General features: G+C 50.9%; 1 protein-coding gene across 6 annotated transcripts in view; it reads left to right on the top strand.

Annotated features, from left to right (window-relative positions):
• The window catches only part of Fam53b (family with sequence similarity 53 member B), a 119,777-nt gene that overhangs the window by 16,560 nt on the left and 87,292 nt on the right, over positions 1 to 15,925 (top strand). The window contains exon 1 of one of the 6 annotated variants that reach the window (XM_036196103.1): positions 7 to 463. The exons of 2 other annotated variants lie outside the window; for them this stretch is intronic. The gene's annotated coding sequence lies outside the window, so the exon portion shown is untranslated. Of the gene's footprint in view, positions 1 to 6; positions 468 to 3,089; positions 3,128 to 11,795; positions 12,042 to 15,925 lie in introns of those variants that run through there. 3 more of the 6 variants (XM_036196094.1, XM_036196113.1, XM_036196085.1) reach the window with 3 other exon arrangements.

The following is a 15,925-nucleotide window of genomic DNA, read 5'->3' as shown; positions in this document are numbered from 1 at the left end:
CCTGGGGGCTGGTCCGGAGCGGGGTCGGTGCGAGCTCCCCGGCGCCTGTGGGGGAAGCCCGGCTCGCGGGCGCTGCGCTCTCTCTTTTCTTCCCCAACGCTGCTTGGCTTTCTTTCCCCCTTTCCCCTTGTTAGGCGGCGGATCGGGTGCTTTCTGCAGGCGCTCAGTCTCGCTCGCCCTGGTTCAGGCGTGAGACTTGTCAGCGCACAAGAAGGGGAAGAGCAAACCTGGCGCTGCAGGAAAGTCTGTTCCGCGGGCCGGGCAGCCGGCCGGGGAGACGGCTGCGTCCTGGGCAGCCTCCTCTAAGGCTCAACTTGAGCCTCTGTTTGTGGCAGCAGCGAAGGCGCTGAGCCCCGAAGTTCTGCACCGTTTGCAGACAACTCTTTTGTTCGCGGAAGTTTACACCCGCCACCCCCGGGATGCGGGTGCGCAGGGACGACTTCAAGGCTGCTCGACTGGCGAAGTGGGTGAGAGGGCGCTTTGCCCCGGGAGGGGAAGCCGGCAGCGTGGCCGTGGTCAGGGCTTGCGGAGTGGGGGTCGCCTGTGCTGGCGTGGTTTTTGCACATGGCGAAGAGGGCCGTCCGTCACAGGATACTAGTCTAGTCACATTTTTTGCCAGTCCTTGATTTGCGAGCCTGTGGGAGTCAGGTTCCCAACTAGGGGTTTCTCTTGGTGGAACCGAGATGAAAGAGACTTGGAAACCCAGAATCCGAAGAGGGTCTGTGGCTTGAGTTGCCCCAAGTGTCTTCTCGGGCAACCCCTACTCCCAGCTCTTCCACCCCCGTGCTAGGGAAACAATGCTTGGCGTGCGGGACAGGGTCCTAGAATTGTGTGAGCAGGCTTGCCTTGGACCCTCGCCTTGGGACGCTCCCTGATACCAGGCATGCTCCTGACCGCCGGGTTCATTAACACGTACTGTACTTAGTACCATGGCGAACAAAGAAAACCTCTTTGCAGCATTTGGTGAATGGGATTCTGCCTCCTATAGGCCACACTCTTGAGTATTCCATACGGTAGAATCCGGACTCGGTGGTGTTGGGAAAGTGGCCCCCGCCGTGGGTTGCATTCCGGTACCGGCCCCTGAGCAGGGCATTTGTGCTGCCGCCGTGGTGCTTGTCTCTCAGGAGTTGGTGCAGATGGAGCCAGGCTGAAGGTTGTTCAACAGGAACAAATGTTTGTTGAATTGTTGGACGGTGGAGAAAAGGGACTGTTTGCTGTTGACTGCTTCAAGAGTTGGAATGGCATTGTTTATTGGCTCAGGAAGCCAAGCGAACGTCTTCTGCTCCTTCAGCTTATTAGCAGACCTCCAAATGACATGCTAGCATATGTGTTCCCAGCAGTCTTCACGCCTAGAAGGGGGATCCCTTCTTGCTGAATCCTGGACTCTATAGTTTTAAAAGATGCGATTTGATTTGAGGTCCTGGGAAAGAGTGGAGTCTGCCCACCCGTGAAACTCACTGCTCCTGACTGGGCCAGGTTTTGGTTTCATTTTAATTTGTCCACTTAGCAGGGATTTATCTCAGTTACAGTTTTGACAGTAAGTTGAAGGTTTGGAGGTATTCCTCCTCCTCCTCCTCCTCCTCCTCCTCCTCCACCACCACCACCACCACCACCACCACCACCACCACCACCACCACCACCACCAGCAGCCCTTTGCTGTGCACTAGATTAGCAGAAAATGGCTAACTTGTTCCAGGTGATAGGCCTCTTTTAGTTGAGGAAGGTTTGAGTCTTAAGTTTAGTACCTGCAGTTGTAGATCCAGTGATGTGTTGATCCAGTTTCTGAATGCTGTGGTAGGCAGGAAATCTAAGAGGCTTGGGGGATGCCTACAGTTTTCTCCCAAATGTCCAGACAGGGAGCATGATGCTCTTAAGACCAGTTCAAAGCTGCTCTGCTCAAGGACTTGTTATTTTCCCCCTTAAAAGACAAGCTTGTTGTGTGTTCATTTTAACATCGAAGCAAGCATTATGGAAAAACTGGCTGTATGATTGCTACAGAAGTGGGCTTTTAGGTTGTTCAAGGCAGGGTAAGTGGGGTAGTTCACTGTTTGGATTGCTAATGCTTCTAATCAGTTTCTCCCCTTTATTTTCAGTATAGTAGGTATGTTAATGGAAAGAGCTTTAGGTAGACAGCTACTTCAAGATCTTCACAGGGAGTCACTCAACTGACATTTTTACAGGCAGCTCTGGTATTTCCTGGTCTCTCTCTTTCCTCCCCTCTCTCGCTTTCTCCCTAATCTTTCCTTCACCCCCTGTTGATTGCTTCAGTATCCCCTAGCGTTCCCATCCTTCAGTTCTGGGGAAGCTGGTTTGCTTTAAGTGAGTCCCTTGGGCTAGTGTCTGACCCATGAAGAAAGCTCAGCCTGGGCTGTCCTGGCCAGCTAGCTCTCCTCCCCTTCGGGGAGAGCTATGTTTAAATACTGTCAGCAGGGGTCACTGTGGAGCAATCTGATGTCTGCAGAGCTTAAAATGCACACCCTTCTCTCCCACTCCTCAGCTGGCACTGAGAACTGCAGGCTGGGTCCACCAACTCAGTTGATATGTCCTTCAGGCATGAGGCTTTCTAGGGTTAAATCATGCCCAGTATGAGAAACTTGTTTGTGCCCTTGAGAGGGGGAAAAAAAGACTGAAATAAATACTCTGGTCAGCATAACCCCCATCATTACCACTACCACCATGCACACCTCTCTGATGTGTAATAAAAGAAACCTCCAGGCATAATTTGTTATGTAATATGCTGATAGTACAAGTTTTGGTTTTAGATGGAAACCAGATGTGGACAGACTCTGTTTAATTGATCCAGCAACGAGGGGAGGGGCGCTAATAGATTAAGTAGTTCGGCAAACCCCGAAGGTGGTTTGTTTTTGTTTGAACTTAAGGGGATAACCCCAACCCAGGGCTTTCTTGAGGTTTTTGCCCCTTTGCTTTGCTGCAGCTGTCCTTTCTGGAGACTCCTCCTCTCTTGAAAGAACCGGTTTGTTGCCAACACGGAGCACATGGCTGGGTCTGGCTGGGCTCAGGGCTGCTTAACTCTGCTGGGCTCCATTCCTCCTCTCCTCGTCCAGCTGCTGCCCTGCCCTCCACGCTTCGAAACAGAATGCCCAGGGACCTGGGTGCTGCCAGAAAGGTCGGCCACTCTCCTTTCTTCCACACTGTCCCAGAGGAGTTTGTGTTCACTCTTGTTCAGTGAATACATTTTTCCAAAACTCATGTGCTCACTAATCCTTCTCTGATTAATTTCTGTTTGTTTCCTGCCTAACTTCATGAAGGTTTTTTTTTTTCTTCCCCGTCTATACACTGTAGTCACCTTTATTATTCTCCAGGGTTGGGGCACTGCTTAGTAATAGCTGACCCCATTAACAGTAGCTTCATTGCTTGCTGGGATGTGAACTTTGGAAACAAACCGAGAGGCTTAAATATGCTGATGTGCCCTGAGACTTGCTTAGAAAATTTTTGTTTTAGTGCAGTTTACATTAACATGATTAATGACCGTGCCACTGAAAAGTCTATATTCAAAAGCAGTTTCCATTCCCTTGGGTTCTTCATATGGCGAAGTGATTTTCTTTGCCAAACAACAGTTTTCAGGTACTCCTTTGACTTAATGCAGACCCCTTGTGCACTTGGTTTTGGCTGAAGGTTTGGCCTTTGTACATTTGGTGTTGTGGTTCTGATGGTGTCTGTCTTAATCTTAAGGAACCTGGGTCAGAGGGACCTTGTATTCTTGTCTAGGAAAATGTTCTGAGGTTCCGAGCAGAAATTAATGCTTTGATGATAAAATGGGAGAAACTTGGCTTCAAGATGTTTTGGAGCGGGTGCTGGGAGGCTGGAGCCAAGGACAAGGTTGTCCCCCCCACCCCCAAGCGAATGGTGACACTCGAGCTTTTCTAGAGAAAAAAAATTGAGATGTCCTTTATCCCCACCCCCCACCCCTGTGATAGTTGTTAAATGCCAATTGATTGAGAGGGGAAATGCTGATGGGTGGGTCTGAAAGCAGCCTTAGGAGCCCGAGAAAATAAAAACACGTTTGAAGGACTCTGGAAGATTTTGCATTTCAAAGGGTCTACCTTGTAGACTTTCACATCACGTCAGGGGTTACAGAGAAGTGTGACAGGCACCCCCACTCTTTTAACCGGTCTTTCTCTCCTGCTGTGGGGGCTGTAGGGGAAGCTGCCTTTTGCATGGGGGATGGGAGCAGCGTGGCCAGATCTTGCTGGGACATCATGGAAACAGGAGCATCTCTGAGGCATTTGTGAGTCTCTAGAGGGACTTTTTCCACTGTATCCCTCTCAGGCGAGTGACAGCAAATCATGCTGGTAAACAGCCCATTTGACCTCAGGATGGGGTGGCAGGCCAACGTGTCTCCCATTGTACAAAGAAGCAGATTCTCTCCCAGTGCTGATAGAATGCTGTCCCAAGGCTGTAACCCAAATGAGCCGCAGGCTGGTGTGAGACTCTTACAACACCCACGGGTTGTGTTAGGCACACCCTGAGCCTGGCTTCCTTGGTGCACAGCCAGCCTGCACTTACATTGAGGAAACTGAGGCTCGGAGAGGCCAGGTACCTGGTCCAAGACCACACAGCTAGAAGGCCGAGAAGCCAGTAAGTAGCACCATCAGAGTCCAGCTGACCACAAAGCCTGCTTTTCCTTCCACCATGCTATCAGTCTACGTGATATAACCTAGAGAGAGTAGAGGCACTAAATTCTGTTTAATCTCAAAGCATAGATTTTTGTTTAGTCTTGTTAACACAGCAGGGAAACTTACAAATTTTAACTGCCTTTTCCCCCTGCTTCTCCTTCTCCTGTGGCCTGCCTTCCTTCCTTCCTTCCTTCCTTCCTTCTTTCCTTCCTTTCTTCCTTCCTTTCTCTCTCTCTCTCTCTCTCTCTCTCTTTCTTTCTCCCTCCCTCCCCCCTCCCTCTCTCCTTCACTCCCTCCTTCCCTCCCTCTTTCTCTCTCTTTTCTTCCTTCCTTCCTTCCTTCCTTCCTTCCTTCCCTCCTTCTCCTTCCCCTTCCTTTTCTTTTCTTTTTCTTTCTTTCTTTCTTTCTGTCTTTTCTTTCTTTTCTTTCTTTTCTTTCTTTCTTTCTTTCTTTCTTCCTTCCGCCGAACTCTGAGTTGCATCTTCTGCAGGACCAAAGGCAGGACCTTCACTGGGAAGACTGAGATGTTTTGCTTGAACTTTACAAAAGACAGATTCACAAGAAAATGTAATTATTCCCAGTGACCTTCTGGGGGAAACAGGAAGTAAATTTGGCAGTTCCAGCCTCACCACTTATTCAGATTCCATTTTTTTTTTAACTCGAGAGATTGTTAAAAGGCTTTCCAAAGGCATGTGGTTTTTTTTTTTTTTTATCTAGTTTTTTATTTTTTGCATTTGTAATTCAGATGTCTCTAAGTAAATTATGTTGTGGTACTTGCCTCCCCAGGTTTGTACAGTATCATATTTTGTTTACATGTCTGAAGTAATCAGAGAACACAATTGCACATCTTCCAGCACAGGGGAACTGGGTCTGCCCTTGCCAGGGCTGGGCAGAGACTCCTCATCCCCAGACAGATGGTTCTCTGCTGGCTAGTCTCAGTGTGGATGTGCTGTGGGGGAGTGGCCTTCAGCCAGGCCTGCCTGCCTAGGTCTCCGACCTTTCTCTCTAAAGAGTCTGTGGGGGAGGGCTAGCTCCCTGTGTGCTGGCCCTTGATGGCAGAGCGGTAGTCCTCAGGCATGGCTATGAATTACTTACTGTAGAGGTTTCAGAACATCCAGTTGCCTGGACTCAGACCTGATTATGTCACGACTCCTGAGAATGACTAGGGTTGGGAGGGGATAAGGACTCAAGCGCTGGTATTTCAAATGTTCCTGGGTTGATTCTGCTTGAGACCAGGGGCCGGGGCAGACCCCACTGTGTTTTGGTCTCTTTAGCCGGGGTTTAGGGGCCTTCTTGTGAAGGCGTGGAGCAAAGCCTTTGGAATTTTCCACTGCTGCTTGTCTCTGTGAAGAAGGATCTGAAAGGTACCCACCTCTGGGCAAGGTGCCCGCTGTGGACGTCACCCAGGTAGTTCCTGTTTCTGCTATGGGCACCCAGCCCCTGCCCAGGGTTCCTGAGATCTCTGAGGTACCTTCCTCAGAGCTGGGGAAGGCAAGAGGCTACCCAGGTTGTGGTGTCATATGGTTCTCAAGCAGGCTTTCTTGGTACTCTCTGGAGGTGTAGTACCTGATGCTCCCCTTAGGTTCAGGGGAGGCGAGATGCAGTTTAGGTCCACAGCACATCTGGGTAATCTTACCTTGAAAATGAGGGTCAGACCTGGTTGTAGCTTACAGCTCAGAGATGTCTTCCCACTACCACCTTTAGGACTTGGCTAGTGGCCTTGGCAAGCACAAGCTCCTGTCACCTCCCAGTCCAGACTTTTGGAAGAGAGACCCAGTACTCAAAGGTAAAGTGACTCCTGTGATCACATGCCAATCCCCAGAGCAATAAGCCTGTACCTCCAGGATCTTCACCCTACCGCTGTGATCTCATCCCAGCCTCAGACCATCTGCTTTCACACAGGTCAGCGGGCTGACCAAATCACCACCATTCAGCGCTCCTTGACCAATTAGCTCACACTCACTTGTTCTTGGGTGACAGTGCCCACCATTGTCTATTTCTCTGCTGGTGCACCCTTAGCTCAGCCGAAAAGTGGACAGTTCAGTGTGCTTAGTCAGTACTCTAGTGTTCCCTGAGTTCTCGGAGATGGGTCTGGATGGCAAGGCCCAAAGCCTGGAGAAGATGGGCTCCAAGAAAAAGGTGCTGGCCTCTTGGCCCCAAGTCTGTGTGTCAGTAAGTTTGGGCCTTGTACAGGGCAGGGAGAGGGGACTTCTCCAGGACAGGTTTTTCCACTTCCTTCCCATAGACAGTGACTGGGCCCTGCTGAGTGTCCAGCTTGGAGTTAGCTGCTTAGCGTACTTGCTGCTTAGCGTACTGCCCCCCCCCCCCCATGTTGTTGTGTAGAGGAATCTCTTACCCTCTTGAAAGAGTGGTTGGGATTTGATCTCAGTCCTATATTTCTTGCATGCCATACTGTCCCCATCAGTGCAAAGGAATCAGGCTTTCTGCCTGGAGGGGCCTTGGGTGGCCATGTGGTAGGTTGCTGCTGTCTGCTCTGTTCACCTTGTCCTGTAGAGACCACCTTCCCTCCCAGGCTGGAGCACAAAGTGCCCTGCCAAACAGAGCCCAGCTGGAAGAGGCCTTGCTTGTTCTGGCATTCACATTGGCCAAGGGCCTGGGATTGGAGGGAGGTTGGGGGCAGGCTAACTGGAAACAGTCTTGTGCGTGTTTGGAGATGAAAGCTAATGTCCTTGCTACTAGCCATCCTCTGGGTGAGAAGAAGTCTACCTCCTAGGGTGGGGTGTGTGTCTGTGATTCTGTGTCTTAAACGATGTAGAGAATGCAGAGTAGTCCCTCTGGCATAGTTCTAGGGACTGGGCCCTGGGAACTGTACCTCCAGGAAGTTTTCCTCTCTGGCAGTCTTGTGACTTTCCCAGTTGTAAGGTAGTGGGCACCATACTCCTTAGCTGGGTCTAATTTGTCTGCTATTGTCTCTGGGCCTCAGACTCCACAGCTTGCTTGCTTGCTTGCTTGACTCCAGTGTTAGGAGGATAAGTTGAGTATGTTTGTGAAACTCCTGGCAAGTGAGTGAGAGAGTGTGTGTGTGTGTGTGTGTGTGTGTGTGTGTGTAGGTCGTTTCCAGGTAAAGGGATGTAAATAGGAGATCACTGGTAGACAGAGGTTCTGTCATGATCCAGGGCAGTGTACAGTGTACCAGGGCCTTTTTATGGGCGTAGGAAGAACTGGGGATGTTCAGCATCACAGAGGAACTTGGAGCAAACAGTAGGTGAAACCATTCCCATATCATTTCAGGCAAAGATGGCATTCATCTCTGGGATAGGTACCAAGTTCAGTTCCAAGGTCTGCTGTATGCTGACTGTGCCCTGGAACTCTGCCTCCTGGACTTCCCTCATCTGGAATATGATAATCTTCCACCTTGTGGGTTGGGTACATGTATAGCCCAGTGGCCATTGGTGGCAAATGTGTCATTGGGAGGACAGTCAGAGGACTTCTGGGCTCATCTGGTAAAGGACACAGGGCAGAGCAGGGAGGCCTTGAGCTGAGCTCTTCTGGACAGGCCATTACCCTGACCTGATATTTTGTCCTTAGGGCTTATGGCTTATTCAGGAAGATGAGTTGAAATTTTGCATTATAATTTAGTTTGTAGTGTGTGTTTTAAACCAGAGTTTAAAAGTAATGCAGTCTGTTATAATTTCTCTTTAAGAAACTAAGTCTTTGTTTACCAAAAGTGATTTCTCTGGGCTCGTAGAAAATTAAATGTATGTACGGATGATGATGTGGCATCACTCTTGGCTCCTCTCTGCCTGACTGCTCTGAGTGGATTCTCTAGAAACCTTGGCTGTGTGCTTCTCTGTATAGAGGGCGAGGGGCGCGTTTATCACTTGTCAGATTGGGTGTCAGAATACCTGATGTCATGGATGGTGCTCCTCTTTGGTTGGGGCACGGTCTCTGACGACTAGTCAGCACCCTCTTCCTGCAGGCTGTGTGGTTCAGTTGGAGCACTCTCCCTACTTCCTGTAGAACCCCACTTCCTGTAGAACCCCACTTCCTGTAGAACCCCACTTCCTGTAGAACCCCACTTCCTGTAGAACCCCACCACCACCTGAGCATGACCACAGTCTCTTCAAGGAGCAAGAGTTCACCTAAGCTCATGACACAGGGCAGAGACTATCCTTGGTACCTCTGTTGATGCAGGCTGCCTGTTCCTTGTGTGTGCGTGTGGGTCCACATGTGTGCACGTGCACATGCGTGTGGAAGGCCAGAGATCAACTTAGGATATTGTTCCTCAGGAACTGTTCATAGTTTTTATTTGTGTGTGTGTGTGTGTGTGTGTGTTGCCTGCTCTAGTGCACATGTGGACGTCAGAGGACAACTTCATGGAACTGGTCCTCTTCTTTTACCCTTATGTGTGTTCTGGGCGTGGCACTCAGGCTGGGCCATATGGCTGGGCGTGGCGCTCAGGCTGGGCCATATGGCTGGGCGTGGTGCTCAGGCTGGGCCATATCCCTGGGCGTGGTGCTCAGGCTGGGCCATATGGCTGGGCATGGTGCTCAGGCTGGGCCATATCCCTGGGTGTGGTGCTCAGGCTGGGCCATATCCCTGGGCGTGGTGCTCAGGCTAGGCCATATCCCTGGGTGTGGTGCTCAGGCTGGGCCATATCCCTGGGCGTGGTGCTCAGGCTAGGCCATATCCCTGGGCGTGGTGCTCAGGCTGGGCTATATGGCTGGGCGTGGTGCTCAGGCTGGGCCATATGGTTGGGCATGGCGCTCAGGCTGGGCCATATGGTTGGGCATAGCGCTCAGGCTGGGCCATATCCCTGGGCATGGTGCTCAGGCTGGGCTATATGGCTGGGCGTGGTGCTCAGGCTGGTCCATATGGCTGGGCATGGTGCTCAGGCTGTGCCATATGGCTGGGCGTGGTGCTCAGGCTGGTCCATATGGCTGGGCGTGGTGCTCAGGCTGGTCCATATGGCTGGGCGTGGTGCTCAGGCTGGTCCATATGGCTGGGCGTGGTGCTCAGGCTGGTCCATATGGCTGGGCATGGCTCTCAGGCTGGGCCATATGGCTGGGCGTGGTGCTCAGGCTGGTCCATATCCCTGGGCGTGGCACTCCGGCTGGTCCATATCCCTGGGCGTGGCACTCAGGCTGGGCCATATGGCTGGGCATGGTGCTCAGGCTGGTCCATATCCCTGGGCGTGGCACTCAGGCTGGTCCATATGGCTGGGCGTGGCGCTCAGGCTGGTCCATATGGCTGGGCGTGGTGCTCAGGCTGTGCCATATGGCTGGGCATGGCGCTCAGGCTGGTCCATATGGCTGGGCATGGTGCTCAGGCTGTGCCATATGGCTGGCCCTGGCCTGCCCATTTCTGGCACTTCTGATCCCTGTGTCTCGGGAGTGATACACTGCTATCAGCTGCAACTCGGATTCCCTTTGAGGGGACAGAGTAGAAAGGTTTTTGGGTTTTGGTTTTTGGTTTGTTTTGTGACAGTTCCCCTGGGCTGACTTCAAACTCACCATGTGGCTGAGGCATGGTCCTCCTTCCTCATCTTCCAGGAAAAGTACTAGAATTATAGGTGTGTACTACCTACCATACCCATCCAAGTAGACATCTGAAATTTCCGGCTGTACTTTTGGCAGTTTTGGGGGACATCCCTTGAGAGGGGAAAACTTTTTATGGGATTCTGGGAGGGGCTTAAGTTCCATGCTGTGGCAGCCCCTTCCCCGTGGGGGCTGGCCTTAGTCATCTGTTTTACTGTGTTCCCTCTTCCAGCCTGTCACTGGTTTTGTGGAAAGCACAGAACCTGTCTGCCATAGTGATGGTAGAAGGGCTCCACTGAGCTTGTCAGATCTGCCAAGTACCTGTCTGACAGGTGACGAGGCCCCAAGAGCTGAAAGCCAAAACAAATCAAATCCCAGCTTCATAGCACCGAGGCTTGGGTTATGGTAGTCAAACTGCAGTTGATTATAGAGTTTCTACTGGGTGCCACACAGTATGATGATTTTGTTTTGTTTTGTTTTGTTTTTCGAGACAGGGTTTCTCTGTGTAATAGCCCTGGCTCTCTTGGAACTCTCTCTGTAGACCAGGCTGGCCTTGAGCTCACAGAGATCTTCCTGCCTCTGCCTCCTGAATGCTGGGATTAAAGGCGTGCGCCACCACCGCCTGGGCAGTGTGATTAATGCAGTGGAGATATGTGGACACAGGTACTCATGAGTTACACAGTCCTGTGGAAGTCATAGGAAGGTCACTTAGATCCAGCTGAAGGGTAGAGGCCAGGCCACCTTCTTGGAGGAGAAGGCACAGCAGCAGCAGGAAGCCGTCTCTCAGACACTTGGGACCCTGAGCACCAGGGTGAGAAATGTGTAGGTGGGAAAAGGTCAAGGCCAGGGTGGGTTGTTTCGGAGTACCAAAGGAAGGGGTCTGGACTTGAAGCCCCCAACAGCTGGGAACTGGGAATGCCAGTCTGATGCAGGCTTGAAGCCTCTGTGTCTGAGGGGTGGCAGTACAGGGCAGGCTGGGGGCCACTGTGTGACCTGGGAAGGATGTGGTCCACACAGGCAAGGGGCAGGTGAGGGCCAGTGGTAAACAACAGGGAGTTAGACTTCACCTGATGACTAAGACCCAGTTTACATTGGAGCTGGGCTTGTCCATGTGGATATCTGTGCAACTCTGGAATGCAAGGCAGAGGCTTTCTTCCATTCTTCTCCAGTAGGCTCCACCAGGTACCTTCTCCTTGGTGATACTGACTGAGGTCCTGCCCTTTTGACCTTGGATCAGGCTACCCCTACACTGCCTGTGTGACCAGAGTGACATGGTCTAGTTTGTTTTAGTCACAGTGAGCATTTGGTGGGCCACCTGGGACTCATAGGAGCGGCTCATGTCTCACCCATGCCTGTCTGTAACGGTGCATTTCAGCTTGGCATGAATTAAAGAAGTCTGATTCACTGTACAACAACCTCCACCACCACCACCACCAAGAGGAAAAAAGCATCTCATGGTGTTGATGTGAATAAAAAGGAGCTTCAGTGCCCCCTGGGGCTCTGTTGAAGCATGTTCTCCAAGGGTGGGGGAGTTGCTGCCACAGGCACTGGGAAGTGGCCTGCCCAGGTCACCTGACTGCTGGCTGCTGGCCCTTCTGAGCCTCATGGCCCTCAGATGCCAGCCCAGATTCCAGGCCCAGTTGACTGTGTGGCATGTGACTCCAGCCTAGAGGAGGAGAAGGAAGAAAAATAAGGAAGCTGTGAGGAGGCAGCAGCCCAGCAGCCCAGCTTGGCCCTTTGGGTGTCTCCTCCAAGCCCTGTAGGGTTTGCTCATAATCACTGACCACTGAGGTGGGATGGGGCAGTGAACCCTCCTGTTCATCCCATTCCCAGGAAGGCTGGCAAAGGCCTTGACCCATTCAAAGAAAGGGAGAAGACAGATTGTGTTGCAGAATCTTATTTTAAGGTGCGTTACTTTTGTTTATGTTGTATTTGTTTAACTCTGTGAAACTGTGTTACTGTGCCTGCCTGAAATACTTGATGATCTACTAAAGAACTGAACAGCCAATAGTGAGGCAGGAGAGAGAAATAGGCAGGCTTGGCAGGCAGAGGGGATAAACAGAAGGAGAGATCTAGCAGCCAGAGAAGGAGGACTCCAGGGGCCATCACAGCAAGCCACAGAGCAAGAGTAAGATTTACAGAAGTAAGAGAATGGGAAAAACCCAGAGGCAGCAGATAGATGGGGCTAATTTAAAGTTAAGGAAATGTCAAGCTAAGGCCAGGCATTCATAAATAAGAATAAGCCTCTGTGTGTGTGTTTTACTTGAGCTGGGTGGTGGGCCCCCCAAAAGAGCCAAACAACAACCTACAACAAGATTGGGCCTGGCTGAGCCTCCACTGGCTCAAAGGTGAGCTGTACACTGCAGTGAAAGGGTGACATGGTCAGAACAGGAGGTGAGACCCTGTGTGTTGTAGAACAGACTGCAGGAAGTTCGCAGTTAGGTGGCGTGGTTCTCACCCCACTACATGAATGCATGGCCAGCAGTTTGCTTTCTCTGCAGAGAGCTTCCTGGCCTGGTAGCTTCCTGCTACCAGGTTCACATTGACTTTGAACCAATGTGACATGCTGGACCCAGCCCCATCCTTCCCCTGTATTTGGGAGAGAACGGTCCAGCACAGCTACTCCTGTCCAGTGTCTGGGGGAACTGAAGGTGGAAATGGACCTGGTGATGTCTGCACTGTGGGGCTTTGAGGACCTCTGGAGACAGGGGGCCTAGTTTTAGTGCTGAGCTGGGGCTGAGGAGAGAGCTGAGCCCAGTGTCTGCTGCCTGAGAGGCTGAATGCCTACTCCCTGATTGGCTTTTGTTTAGTTTAGGGGGGTTGCTGCTGGTGCCAGGGTTGGCTCATAGCTGGATGTGTTTTGTGGCTCTGGATAAGGGGGTGGTCCTACTGACCTTTTCTTTGGTTGCTGATAACCATAGTAGATAGATTGAGGAGAGGAAAGGGGACACTTGATGGCCCTTTGTGCCTGTGTGGGACCTAAAGCTCAGTCCTGAGTAGAGTAAGAAACAAGTTTTCACTCAGTTCATGTTGGAGCTGGCCTTTCCTATGGAGATTTGTGTGACTCTGGAAGGCATTTCAGAGAGCAGTGACCAAGGACAAGACAGTGGTTTTCCATTTTGGAGGCCTTGTGGGAAGGTGGTGCTGGGGTCAACATCCTGAATACACCTGGTTCTCCACCACACCAAAGGTTGTGTGATCCTGTGATCTCGCATGGTAGAAGGTAGTTACAATGGAAGGATGTTCCTGTGGTTACTGGTGATGGCATGGAGTCCAGAGCCCTGGGGAACTTGATGTCTTAGAGCCCTCAAGATGTTGTTGGCTCTTTCTTTCTTTTTAAAAACTTGTTTTTACTTTATGTGTATGAGTGTTTGCCTATGTGTATATATGTGTACTACACGTGTGCCTGGTATCTGAGGAGGCCAGAAGAGGGCCTCAACTTGGCTGTTGGGAATCAAAGACAGGGCTTCTGGGAAAGCAGCAACTCTTTAACACCAAGCCTCTCTGTAACCCCAGCCACACCCATTTCTATGGCTGCCTTCAAGTTACTACAGAAATTTATAGACCAGATGGTCTGTGAAGCCTAAACTGTGTTCTGCCTGGCTCTATACAGAAAGTCCTGACCCTTTCTTTCTATGATGTTCTGTACTCTGGGTTGTGCTGGTCAGGGTGGTAGTCACAGGACACATGAAACCAAATGGAATGCAAAATTCAGTTCTTGAGGAACGTTGACCACATTCTAAGTGCAGAGTGGCCACTGCGAGTCTGCATGTTACAAACATAGACATTCAGCCTTGTCCTCCCTGAAGACTGTTCTGTTAGGCAGCAGGGCTCTAGATTGGTCTCCCAATGTGTGGAGAATTTCAGAGAGCCAGAAGTGCAGAGGTGACAGTCTGGTAGAAGGATGGACACCAGAGCTCCTTGGCCTAAAGACAGAATTGGAAATGAGCTCATTTCCTCTGAGGACTAGGGAAATATCTACCCAGGCAAAGGGAACCCAGGCCTGATGTTCAGCGCTGCCCTCTGACCTGTGATCCTGTAAGTAGCCCATAACCCTGTAAGCCCAGCTCCTCCCTCTTAGCTCAGAGCTCCCGAGGCCCTTTGGCCTCTTAGCCTGGCTGCATCAGGAGCCCCATTTGTTTGCATGCTGGGCCCTTTGGAAATCTGCAGCCCTCCCTTTGCCTGTATTCAGAGTATGCTCTCTGCTGCTCCAGCTGGACCTGCCAGGATCTGTCACTGTTCCTATTGAGCTGAGAAGGGAGGGTCTCTGACCTGATGCTGTGGCCATGTTTGCTGCAGACAGCAGATAGGACTCCTTTATTCATTCAGAATGGTGGCTCCTATGCTAGCTGATGTCATGGGGCCTTCTGAAAATGTGTCAATGGCAAGCACCAGTGCATTCTGGTGAGTAGTGTGAGGCAAGGCTAAAGTGTAGTTCTGCTCTGGTTTGGCTCAAGTGTACTCATATAGTAATCTCTGGGGAGGCTGACCAGGGGCAGAGTCATCTTTGGTGTAGAGATGAACGAGAGGAGTATGGTTTCCAGTTCATTGGAGCCAGGTATTCAGGTATGAGTGCCAGAACCGTCTCCATCATACCCATACCCGCCAGTGAACTGAGTGTGGAAAGAAGCTGTACAGCTGCTTGCTGGAGGGCTTGTCCTGGCCCTGCTCTGAAATGGGCTGTTGTGTCAAGTATACAGCCTTATGTGAATCTTTACTCCCTCCGTAGATGATTCCCACATCCTTTATATCAGAATGGAAGCGTAATAAAATGAATAAATAAGATGCAGGGAGAATGCTGGACCTCGGGCTGGAGTGAAAACAGAAGGCCATACAAGTCTGATAATGGAGCCCTGTAGTGAAATGAGTTCCTAGGAGGAGGGAGGTCGGGCGTTGAGGGGATGCATGTGAGAAAATGTTTCCAAACAGGAAAAGATCCTGGGATAGCCTCAGAGGGCGAATTGACTGCCGATCCTCCTGTCGTCCCTCTGCCACGACTCCTCCAGACCCTACTTTAGTCAGTGGCCAGTGAGAACATGGAAAACTGTGCTGTCTCACCACTGAGAGAGGGGTGAATTCTGTACACCTCCAGAAGAAGCTTGGTTCAGCTCTGTGAAGGTGACCTGCTTTTCCCTTGCAGAGCTGGCACTGGTTGAGTGTCCGTGTGTACATCAGTATATTGTATTGCAGTTGGACTGGGCCTGAGTCACAGGGATGGACCAAGCTTGAGCCTTAGGCCTGAGACTGTGGACCCTGTGGGCTGGAATCTGTCTTTCTCACCCAGTTTTGTCCCCAGTCATGTTCCAAGTTGCTATTTAAAAGAGAACACTTTGGCTCTTCTGCATGGCTTCGCCAACATTTTTTGTTTTGCTTTGTTTTTTATCACAGCCTGTGGGCAGAGATGTAGGTTGCTCTCTGTGGGGTGACATTTTAGAAATCCAACTCCATACAGCTTTCCCTTGGTCTGTGTTGTTACCGTACAAGAAGTTTCCATCTTTTCTAGGATATTTTGAAATAAAGAAACTCCCCTCTTGTTCCTGTATCTTACGTAGAAGTCATCAAAATAGAACCCCCCATTCTCTGCAGTGCAGGTTGGAGGGAGCAGCTGCTCATGATGCCCCAACCAAAGCCAGCAGCCCAGACGGGCTTCTCCATCTGCCCAGTTTAAACTGTTTGACATGGAGCTTCTCTCTGTCCCAATCCGACCTTAGGGGAGAGGCCAGAGGACGATGTCCCAGGGATGGACAGATCTCAGAATCCCTCTGTTCACATAATGTAAGCCCACTCTTA

This window comes from Onychomys torridus, chromosome 1 (assembly GCF_903995425.1).
Source record: "Onychomys torridus chromosome 1, mOncTor1.1, whole genome shotgun sequence".
Classification (NCBI taxonomy): Eukaryota; Metazoa; Chordata; class Mammalia; order Rodentia; family Cricetidae; genus Onychomys; species Onychomys torridus.
This window is presented reverse-complemented; position numbering and strand designations above follow the sequence as displayed.